This window comes from Sorex fumeus, unplaced genomic scaffold (genome assembly GCF_029834395.1).
Source record: "Sorex fumeus unplaced genomic scaffold, SorFum_2.1 ptg000047l, whole genome shotgun sequence".
Lineage (NCBI taxonomy): Eukaryota > Metazoa > Chordata > Mammalia > Eulipotyphla > Soricidae > Sorex > Sorex fumeus.
The window spans coordinates 35,906,934-35,916,905 of NW_026606104.1; the positions used below are offsets into that span (position 1 = coordinate 35,906,934).

General features: G+C 50.6%; 1 pseudogene; it reads right to left on the reverse strand.

The window, feature by feature from the left end:
• Positions 1-8,731: 8,731 nt before the first annotated feature.
• LOC130032217 (uncharacterized) lies at positions 8,732-8,845 on the reverse strand (annotated as a pseudogene).
• Positions 8,846-9,972: the final 1,127 nt, after the last annotated feature.

The window sequence follows — 9,972 nt, forward strand, 5'->3', positions numbered from 1 at the left end:
AGATGTCCCAACTCCAGAAGGCTGGCTGGGGTGGCAACTCCCGCTAGGGCCTCTGCGTGGGAGTGGGGAGGTGCCCCGCTAGGCCTGACCCCACCTTCGTCCTCATTCCTTTGGCTACTGTGCCCCCCAACAGCACTGTCACGCCCCCTCCTCCCAAACCCTTTGGGTAGCCCCCTGTGGAGCTGGGTCGGAGGCCCTGGCCCTCAGCTCCCCCACGTCCCCACCCCCGCAGGGCACCACACCCAGAATGACCACAGCAGTAGCCACAAATTACAGCCTAGACCAGCACGGGTGACTGGCCAGCGGAAAGGCTAGGGAGGGGGCGGCAGGATGGGGAGGTGACCTAGCCCCACCCACCCACATACGCCCTGCAGGAGGGAAGGGACAAAGGGACCAGGACAGAGAGGGTGGCCGCCTGCTGCCAGGGCCCCTCATACAGGTTCTGCAAGTCTGCCTGGAGGGAGGCGGGAGCCCGTAATTACAAATTGGTTCAGGGAGGGGAAAGCTGGGCAAGGCCTGTCTCCTCCCTCCAAACTCAGGTGGAAATTCTGGCTCTTCCCAGGATGAGCCCAGACACAGGCCACTGTGGGAGCACCCACATCTGTCCTCATGCAGAGAATGTGTGTGTGTATGTGTGTATACGCATTGTGTTTCCATGTGTGTCCATGTGTGTATATGTGTGCATTTGTGCGTATATGTGTGTACACACATGTATGTCCGTGTGTGCATGTGTATACTCATACATGTGTGTATATGCATGTGTATATCCGTGCACGTGTGTATATGCATGTGTGTGCACATGTGTGTCCATGTGTATATGTGTGCGTGTGTATATTCATGCATGTTGGGGTGCACATGTGTGTGCCTGTATGTCCAAGTGTGTATATGCTTGTGCCTGTGTGTATGCACATGCCTTCCTCTTTCTCTCTGGGCTCAGGCGTTCCCACCTGTCAGTCAGGGAGTTGAGTTATTTCATGATAGCCCCTGTTGAACAAGGTAAGCAGGCAGGCACTTAAGGTGTCCCACCACACTTGCCCCCAGATGTCACTGCCCCCAACTGCACTGTGGAGGAGCACTGTGAGGGTTCCCCGCTGTGAGAATGAGGGAGCAGTCCTGCCAGAGCAACCCCTTCCTCCCCCGACAGAATAAACAGACCTGCTGGGTGGCTCTACCGGTCTGGGATGGTGTATCTTCCTCCCAACTTTCCCTCCTCAGTGACAACAAAGAAAGCAATGTCCCCAGGATCTTTGCGATTTCTGGGTTCCTGGACCCCTCCACACTGTCCCTGCAGACAGTGGCTGAGAGACGGGTGGGCTCTATTCTAGGGGGTGCGGGGTGGAGGGCTGCTGAGGAGACCCAGGCCCAGTAAGCCAGCCGAGATGCCACCTGCCCCTGTCCTCCCAGGGAAGCCCTGGCACCCCTGCAGCTGGGCAATGCTCAACCAGCCCCATTCATGCGGCAGGAGGATTGTCCTGACTGGGCCCCACATACCAAATGCCAATCACCTTTCCCCACCCTCCTGTGACCCTGAAAAATGTCTCCAGATCCTGCTGAGTGCTTCCTGCGAAGAGCATCACAGTCCAGTTGAGAGCCAACACTATGGCAGGTAGAAGTAGGAGGTACGAAAGCCCCACTGCCACTGTGAGGATGACATTGGGCAAGGGGCTTCTCTCCTCCAGAGCATCCGGAAATCAGAGACCATAATGCATGTGGGCACAGCATCTAAGGATTCCACAAATGGGCTGGAGCGATAGCACAGCGGGTAGGATGTTTGCCTTGCACATGGCAACCCGGGTTCAATTCCCAGCATCCCATATGGTCCCCCGAGCACCGCCAGGAGTAATTCCTGAGTGCAGAGCCAGGAGTAACCTCTGAGCATCACTGGATGTGACACAAAAAACTAAAATAAAACAAAACAAAACAAGGGGTCCACGAAGGAACCTCGGGTGGGTGCTAGGTGTATACCTCCTATAACTCTCCAGGCGTGCTTAACCAAAAGAACTGATCCCACACCAGGAGGAACAGACACTGGTAAGCATTCCTGGATACAATAAGCATCCTACAAGTGCCCAGGACAGCACTCCTGGGAAGGAACCTCATGCCAATGAAAGTTATCTCTGAACTCTTGAGGAGCTATGTGACCTGACAGTGGCACCTAGGTCGAAAGCCCCATCATCAAACAGTTGAATCCCCTTTCCCTTTTTGTCTTGGCCACGGGGAAGCTCAGAGTTGAGCTTTATATACAATTGTCATTGTTTGAACCGAGGCTTCTGATTCACTCCTCTCTCCAATTCCTCTGCACTTCCTTTCATTCTTCCTTCAAAGGAAGGAAGGATTTTTGTAGGATTTTTGTCTCAATTGAGTATGTTATTTCAGGGCAAAGAGTTAAATATGCCAAACCAAAGCTAATCCCTATTGGCTTTTTAAAAAATGATCTTAAACATTATTTATGGATTTGGGGGTTATTTTAATAACTCCTTTCATTCTATCCTCAGCCACATAAAGTAAAACACATAAGAAAGCAAGCTGAATCAAGTAACTGAATGAATGAGTTAGGAAGTTGTGGATCTGAGGAAATGTCAAAAACTGAATGGCTGATACTGATCAGCTTAGAGAGGAAATAGGAATCACATTGGTACATGACCTGCATTAACCCATCATTTCTCATTGTAGCCCTTTTTTTAAAATGACACCATTTCCTTAAGGGTGAGGAGGGCTGGAGAAGCATCACACGGTTAAGGTGCTTGCCTCACATGCGGTCAACCCTGGTTCAACGTCCCACACAAAGTACGGTCCCCTGAGTGTTGCCAGAATTGTGATCCCTGAGCACAGAGCCAGAAGTCAGTCCTAAGCAGTGCTCAGTGTGGCCCTAAAACAGAAGGTGTAGAAGCTGAAGGAGAAGGAAGAGGAGGAGAAGGAAGAGGGAGAAGAGGAGGAGGAGGAGAAGGAGGAAGAAAAGAAAGAAGGAGGAGAAGGAGGAGGGGGAGAAGGAAGAGGAGGAGAAAGAGAAACAATACCCAACATTATCCAAAAACAGGAAGACCCAGCTCAAATCCAATTTAGTTAAGTTGTCCAGGCAAGGTTACCCAGGTCAGTGATCAACCTCCTGGTCACCCTCTGCTTTTTCCAGCCTCATCGCTATAGCCCCTCCCACTGGCTCACCCAAGGGCAAGACCAGCCCCAAGCAGGCAGTGGCCGCTGGCAGGTGGACATGCAGAAGGAGGCAGAGCTAGAAACCAACTCAAACCGAAAGAGCTATGGAGTCCCGATTCTGTCTTCACTCCAGAAACCAGAATAGCGTAATCCTCAGCACAGCAGACCACACTGGGCCCTGAATGAAACGCTCCTGAGAGAGAACATACCTAGTGGCTGTCTAGGGCTGGGGTTAGTGGATGAGTGGGAAGGGGCTTCTACCAGGATTGCTCTTTCCTCGGAGTGATGAAATATCCTAGAGCAGAGAGCAGAGATGTTTGCACATGATGTGCCAGCAGCCACTGCATGGTGCCCTGAGAGATGACACACACGTGCTTGGTTATAGGTCTATGTCAATTAGCCCAATTTCCTTTTCCTTTCTTTTTCTTTCTTTCTTCTTTTTTTTTTTTTTTTTTTTTTTTTTTTTTTTTGCGGGGGAGAGGGACGTGTTGGGGCCATATCCAGCAATGTTCAGGGCTTACTTCTGGCTCCACGCTCAGGGATCTCTCCTGATGAGCTCGGGGGACCAAAAGTGGTGCTGAGGATCGAACCTGTGTCGGCTTTGTGCAAGGCAATTGCCCTACCCACTGTACTATCATTCTACCCGCTGTACTATCACTCTACTCTCCGTACTATCACTCTATCCACTGTACTATTGCTCTACCTGCTGTACTCTTGATCCAGCCCCTTCTTTTCTTTTCCTTTCTTTTCTTCCCTTTTCTTTTCTCTTCTTTTCTTTCCTTATCTTTTCTTTTTGGAGAGGAAGGTAGCTTTGACCACACCTAGCTATGCTCAGGGGATCCTCTTGATTCTGTACTCAGGGGTCACACTCCTCGTCAGGATCAAACCAGGCTTGGCTGCATGCAAGGCCAGCACCTTGACCTCTGTACTATCTCTCCAGCCCCCAGATTTACTTTCAATATAAAAGGAAAGGTCGGTCAGAACCAGTCTGACTTCTCCTAGGACAGGAGACCGAGAATATTTTTTTACTATTTTTTTATTCCCTCTCTCTAATATCAAATAATTGTTTGCACAATAAACCAAGCCAAAAAGAAGACGCCAAAGAAGAAGGAAAAGCCCCCACCATGAGGACAGCTGACATCCTGCTGACATTGCGGAGAATCAACAGGTCAAAGGGGTGAGCTGAGCGCCCCGTCAAAGGGTTATTTTGTCTACACAACACGGTGCAGCTGGTTCGAAGTTTGGGTTTTTGTTTTCTTTTCCCTCGCTTTGACTGGCTGCTTTAACTTGGTGAATAAGCAATTTGAGAATGACTGGGGAAAAATAATATTTTCCCTCAAGCCCAGGTTTCCAAATTGCCCAATTAATAGAAGAGGGAAAGTCCTTTCTTTGAAGGATCTGGCCTAAGGCATTCGAAGCCAAGTGAGTTTTGGTCCCACTCCAAGCAATGGTTCACTCCTCCTGGGGGTGGAGAAGGGAGGTTTTATACAACAGGTGTGCCAGGGGCTCCTGGCTGCTGGATTTATCCTGGAGGAGGGTGAAAGCAACTCACAGAAGTGGGGGTCAGTTGGGAATGGCTGAAGGCTCACACTCCGCTTCATAAGTTAGGGCATCATGCAGCCCTTGTATATGTCCTAGGACACACATATGTGATGTGTACACCCCCATACATACATACATACACAAACATGCACACATGCACGCATGCATGCACACACACACAGAACATGAAGCAATATTTTCATAGAGATTTGAGTGCAACAGCTTTTAAACCCACAGGATGATTGCAAACATAGATCCAAGGGAAATATTGGCCACAGACATATGAAAACACAGGGAACAATACCATGCAGACTTGTGCTTATCTGTAAAAAGTGCGCAGGGCTTTGATAATGTAAGAACTCCCCCCCCCCCTCCATTTTTAGGCAACATTAAGGTCCAGCGTTCCTTTTGGAAGGACTTCCAGTTTGCAGAGAGCCTCAGCTCTGCTTTGCGGTCCCTGCCGTGGCCGTGGGAAATTCAGATGACAGGCAGCCAGTGTCCCTGCTGCAGGCTGCCTGGCCACCTCCCAATGCAGCCTGAGCATCGAGGACCGTGGGGAACCTAGCATCAGAGAGGCGGGTGATGGGTCCTCAGAGACACAGCTCCCCTCCGCCCCCCACCCTCTTGTAGGAACACCTTGTTTCAAATTTCTCTCTCAGCATCTGAAGCATCCGTTCAATTTCAGCATGATGGTTCTGCAGGAATTCTCTCTATTGCTATCCACTCTTTCTTGTCATTTAACTGACACCCACAGATGTCCGTGGGCAAGTCACCAAACTCTCATCAGGAAGAGGAAGAAGAGAGCTTAGGTCTGGGGGACCAGGGATAGTTCAATAGGCTGAGCATATGCTTTGCTTATGGTAGTTCAGTTTCCATCCCCAACACCACTTGGCCTCCTAAGCTCCATCAGGACCAACCCCCTGACGTCAGAGCCCAGAGCAGCCCCAGGGAACTCCTGGGTCTGGCCCTAAAATATCGTTCTAGGAGATGGAATCTGGGTGCTGACCAGCGGAAGATCCATCAATCTGGATTCCCCCAGCCCCCACCTGAGGAAACAGAGGCTCAGAATCATATGGCTGGGAAGGGCAGGGACAGGATTCAAATCTAGACCCTGAGTTTCAGCGTCCTTGGAGATGTTGCCCATCTGGTGTCCACATGGCCCCTTGGACGATCCGGTAGCTGGAGGAGCCCAGTCCAGTCAGGTCTGCTCCTGTCCACCACTTGTGGAGTCTGTAACCGCAATATGCAGCTGGGTGTGACACTTAGCAGCAGTTGCTTTGTTAAATGCTTCTCATCCATGACCACATGCAACTTCTCTTCACCTGCCCCAACAGGTAAGCACTGTTGTCACCCCCACTTCAAAGAGGCAGAGAGGAAAGGACAGAGGGGTAAATGGACCCACCCAAGAGCACACACCCAGTGGGCCAGAGAGATAGTACAGCTGGCAGGGCACTTGCCTTGTATGCGCCTGACCCCAGTTGGATCCCTGGCACCTCATATGATCCTCCAAGCCCTGCCTGGTGTAAACCTTGAGCATTTCCAGGCGTGGCCCTAAAACCAAACAAACAGGAGCATACAGTTGGAAAGTCAGGGGCAAGAAACCACGAGTATGTGTGTTCACTCTGTGGTGGAAAATTGCAGGTGGAACCACACAGGAGCGGGAGGATGGTGTCCACACTGCTAGCCGGGGTGAGTCACCCACTCCAGGTGGCTGGAAATCTGGATCGCTGGCCAAACATACAGCTGGTGGCAATGGCCCAAGCCTGGTGTAGTTGGTGAGGCCAGGAACATGGGAGCAAGAGCACCAGCCAGTGGTGCCCAGAGGACAAGGCAGGGGCACAGCCTGGCTCTGTGGGTTAGTGGATCCAACTGTGGCAGAGGACAGTAGGCTCTTTGGGTCAGTGGACATGACTCAGCTAAAGAAGACAAAGAGAGAGAGAGAGAGAGAGAGAAAGAGAGAGAGAGAGAGAGAGAACAAAAGGGAATGCCCTGCCACAGAGGCAGAGTGGGATGGGGAGGCGGGGGGGGGGGGGAGGAATGCTGGGACTCGTGGTGGTGGAGGATGGGCGCTGGTGGAGGGATGGGTACTTGATCATTGTATAACTGAAACCCAAGCACAAAAATTTGTAAGTCTATAACTGTACCTCGTGGTGTTTCACTAATAAATAAATAAATAAAGGGAAAAAATAAAGAAGACAAAGAAAGGGGCTGGAGCAATAGTACAGCAGGTAGGACATTTGCCTTGCACGTGACCAACCTGAATTTGATCTCTAGCATCCCATAAGTTCCCTCGAGCACCACCAGGAGTAATTCCTGAGTGCAGAGCCAGCCAGGAGTAACCCCTGAGCACCACTGGGCATGGCCAAAAAAAAAAAGAAAATAGAAAACAAAAGAACAAAGAAAGATGCTGAGGGATCACTCTTAACAGTGCTCAGGGGCCTGTGTGGTCCAGGATGTAGAACATGAGGTTCCCACTTGCAAAGCATAAATTCCAGCCCTTTGAGTCATTCTGTGCTGCCGAGGATACATGCTCTTTCCATGCAGATTGTGGACATGGCTGGCTGTGTTCATCTTCATCGTGGTACGCTCAGACATGACTAAGATTTAACATGAATAGACCAAGCCATGTGCCACAGTAGGTCACTGACACAGACCCACAGCTCACCACACTCCCACCCAGTTCTCCAGACATCCAAATGTTGGCCAGGAAAGCGGGAGGCTCAGGGACGGAGTCATAGTACGGTGGGAGGGCACTTTCCTTGCACGCAAACTTGAGTTTGATTTCCCCCGGCACTGCATATGGTCTCCAAGCACTGCCAGGAGAAATTCCTGAGAGCAGAACCAGGAGTAAGCCCTAAAAGCATTGCCAGGTGTGGCCCCCACAAAATAATAAGAAAGTGAGAGACTCGTTTTCAGGGATCCCGGTTCTACCTTCTCCCCACTGTCATCCCCTCCTCTATTTTTTTTTCTTTTTGGGTCACACCTGGCGATGCACAGGGGTTACTCCTGGCTCTGCACTCAGGAATTACTCCTGGCGATGCTCAGGGGTACCATATGGAATGCTGGGAATCGAACCCGGGTCGGCCGCATGCAAGGCAAGTGCCCTACCCGCTATGCTATCTCTCCAGCCCTTCATCCCCTCCTCTAGAGCTAATCTTGTACTCAAAGGGCAATCGAAGAATTTACCTCTAAAGGGTTTCTACGGGATCTCATTCATTCCAAGGAGCTGGCGCTTTCACATTGATTCCTAGTTTCAAGGCCACACTGCTGGGCCCTGAGCCCTCAGCAGCCCATTTGCCTTCCAGTTAGTACTTACAAGCACCCCTCTGCTGCCACGCACAGCAGCCCTATCTGCCAATGCCTTCAGTGACAGCAGAGCTTTCAGGGAACAAGAGAACGGGTAGCTACTCTTTTTTTTCTCTGTGTTTTCATCTGTGTGCTCCTTTCTACGGGCTGGAGTCCATATCAGTGTTTTGTTTGTTTGTTTGTTTGTTTGGGGGTCACACCCAGAAATGCCCAGGGCTTACTCCTGGCTCTGCACTCAGGAATGACTCCTCGCAGTGTTTGGGGTATGATATGATGTACCAGGGATCTAATCCAGGTCAGCTGCATGCTAGGCAAGGGCCCTATCCACTGTACTATAACTCCAGCCCCCCATGTCAGGTTTTTTTTTTTTTATTAAGAACCAGGTTTTATTGTGGTGGGTAAGATGGGGTAGTTGAGAGCTGAGATGGGGAGCAGGGACTGCAGAGGGTATTTCCAAGGTTCTCAGGAGTACAGTGCCCACCACTTGTCCAGAGGCCCACGATTGGGGATGTATTTGACCCCACAGCCCTCTTGGATATGCCACTTCTGGCCATCATGTCTTCAAACTCATCCGCATTAAACTTGGTAAACTTCTTGGCAATGTGGATCGTCTGACGACCAGGAAACTTGAACTTGGCCCGGTGGAGAGTCTTAGTCCCATGCTCCTTGTTTTGTTTGGAGCCTGAGATTGGGGCTAGTGGGAGAGCAGACAGGAAGGACCAGGACAAAGAACTGTCTCCAGGGTTCCTTATTACAGCCCGTACAAGTCACAGGCTGCGTCCAGCAAGTGGACACAGCCATTGCACACATGTCAGTCTTGGGGGTACAAACACACTCTCTGTAAACAAGTCCGTGTACTTCTTCCTTGAAATGAATCTGCACCTGAGACGCATCATCTAGAACCTTCTTAAGAACATGCTCTTCGGGATGGAGTGATAATACAGTGGGTAGGGTGTTTGCCTTGCACGCAGCCAACCTGGGTTCAATTACCAGCATCCCATATGGTCCCCCAAGAACTGCCAGGAGTATTTTCTGAGTGCAGAGCCAAGAGTAACCCCTGAGCATTGATGGGTGTGACCCAAAAAGCAAATAAATAAATAAATAATAAAGAAAAAGAATACGCTTTGCTCTGGGGCATGGAGAGCAAGGAGGCAAGGTGCTTGCCTTGCATGTGGCTGACCCAGGTTCAATTTTTAGAACCCTATATGATCCTCCAAGTCCCTCCAGGAGCGATCTCTGAGTGGGGAGCCAGAAGTAAGGTCTGAGCAACACCAGGTGTGCCCCACCCTGCAAACAACAACAACACCCCCTGCTCTTAGATAGGGCAAGGGTAAAGGCACTTGCCTAAAATGCAGCCAACCCTCTCCTGATCCAGGGCAACAGGTACAGTCTGCTGAGTACTGCCAGGAGTGACTTCCGAGTAAGCACAACTGGGTGTGGGCTCAAAACTCCAAACAAAAAGAATGCCCAGCTCTGAGCAGAAATGCAAAGCAAGAGAATGTCCGAGTTAAACTATGGAGGATGCATTCATAGGTCCTCCCGGCAGTTAAACAGAGCTGCAGAGAGTCCCAGAGTGGAAGGGACTTGCCCAAGGTCACACAGAGAATTTGTGCTGGAGCCCACATGGAGTCCCAGCCCCCTCCCCACCCCACCCCACCCCCAGTTTGTAGTCCAGTACTGCCCAGAGAGGTGCAGAAATCCAGGTCATTGTCTGAATGACAAGGAAATGAAGACCCCCTTCTCCATCCCCGAGGAGGGCCAATGGAGGGAATCTTCACAGACACAATTGCCACGAAAACTTTTCAAAGCCTTTCCTAACCTAATATATGTAAAGAAATCTTTGGAGAGTCATTCCCCATTAATCAGCTGTCAGCAGCGTTCTGAGAGAGGGAAGGGGAGAGCGCCATGGAGGGGACTAACTCATTTCCCAGAGCCTGGCTTCAGGATTTCAAAAATGAGTTTAGCAGAGCC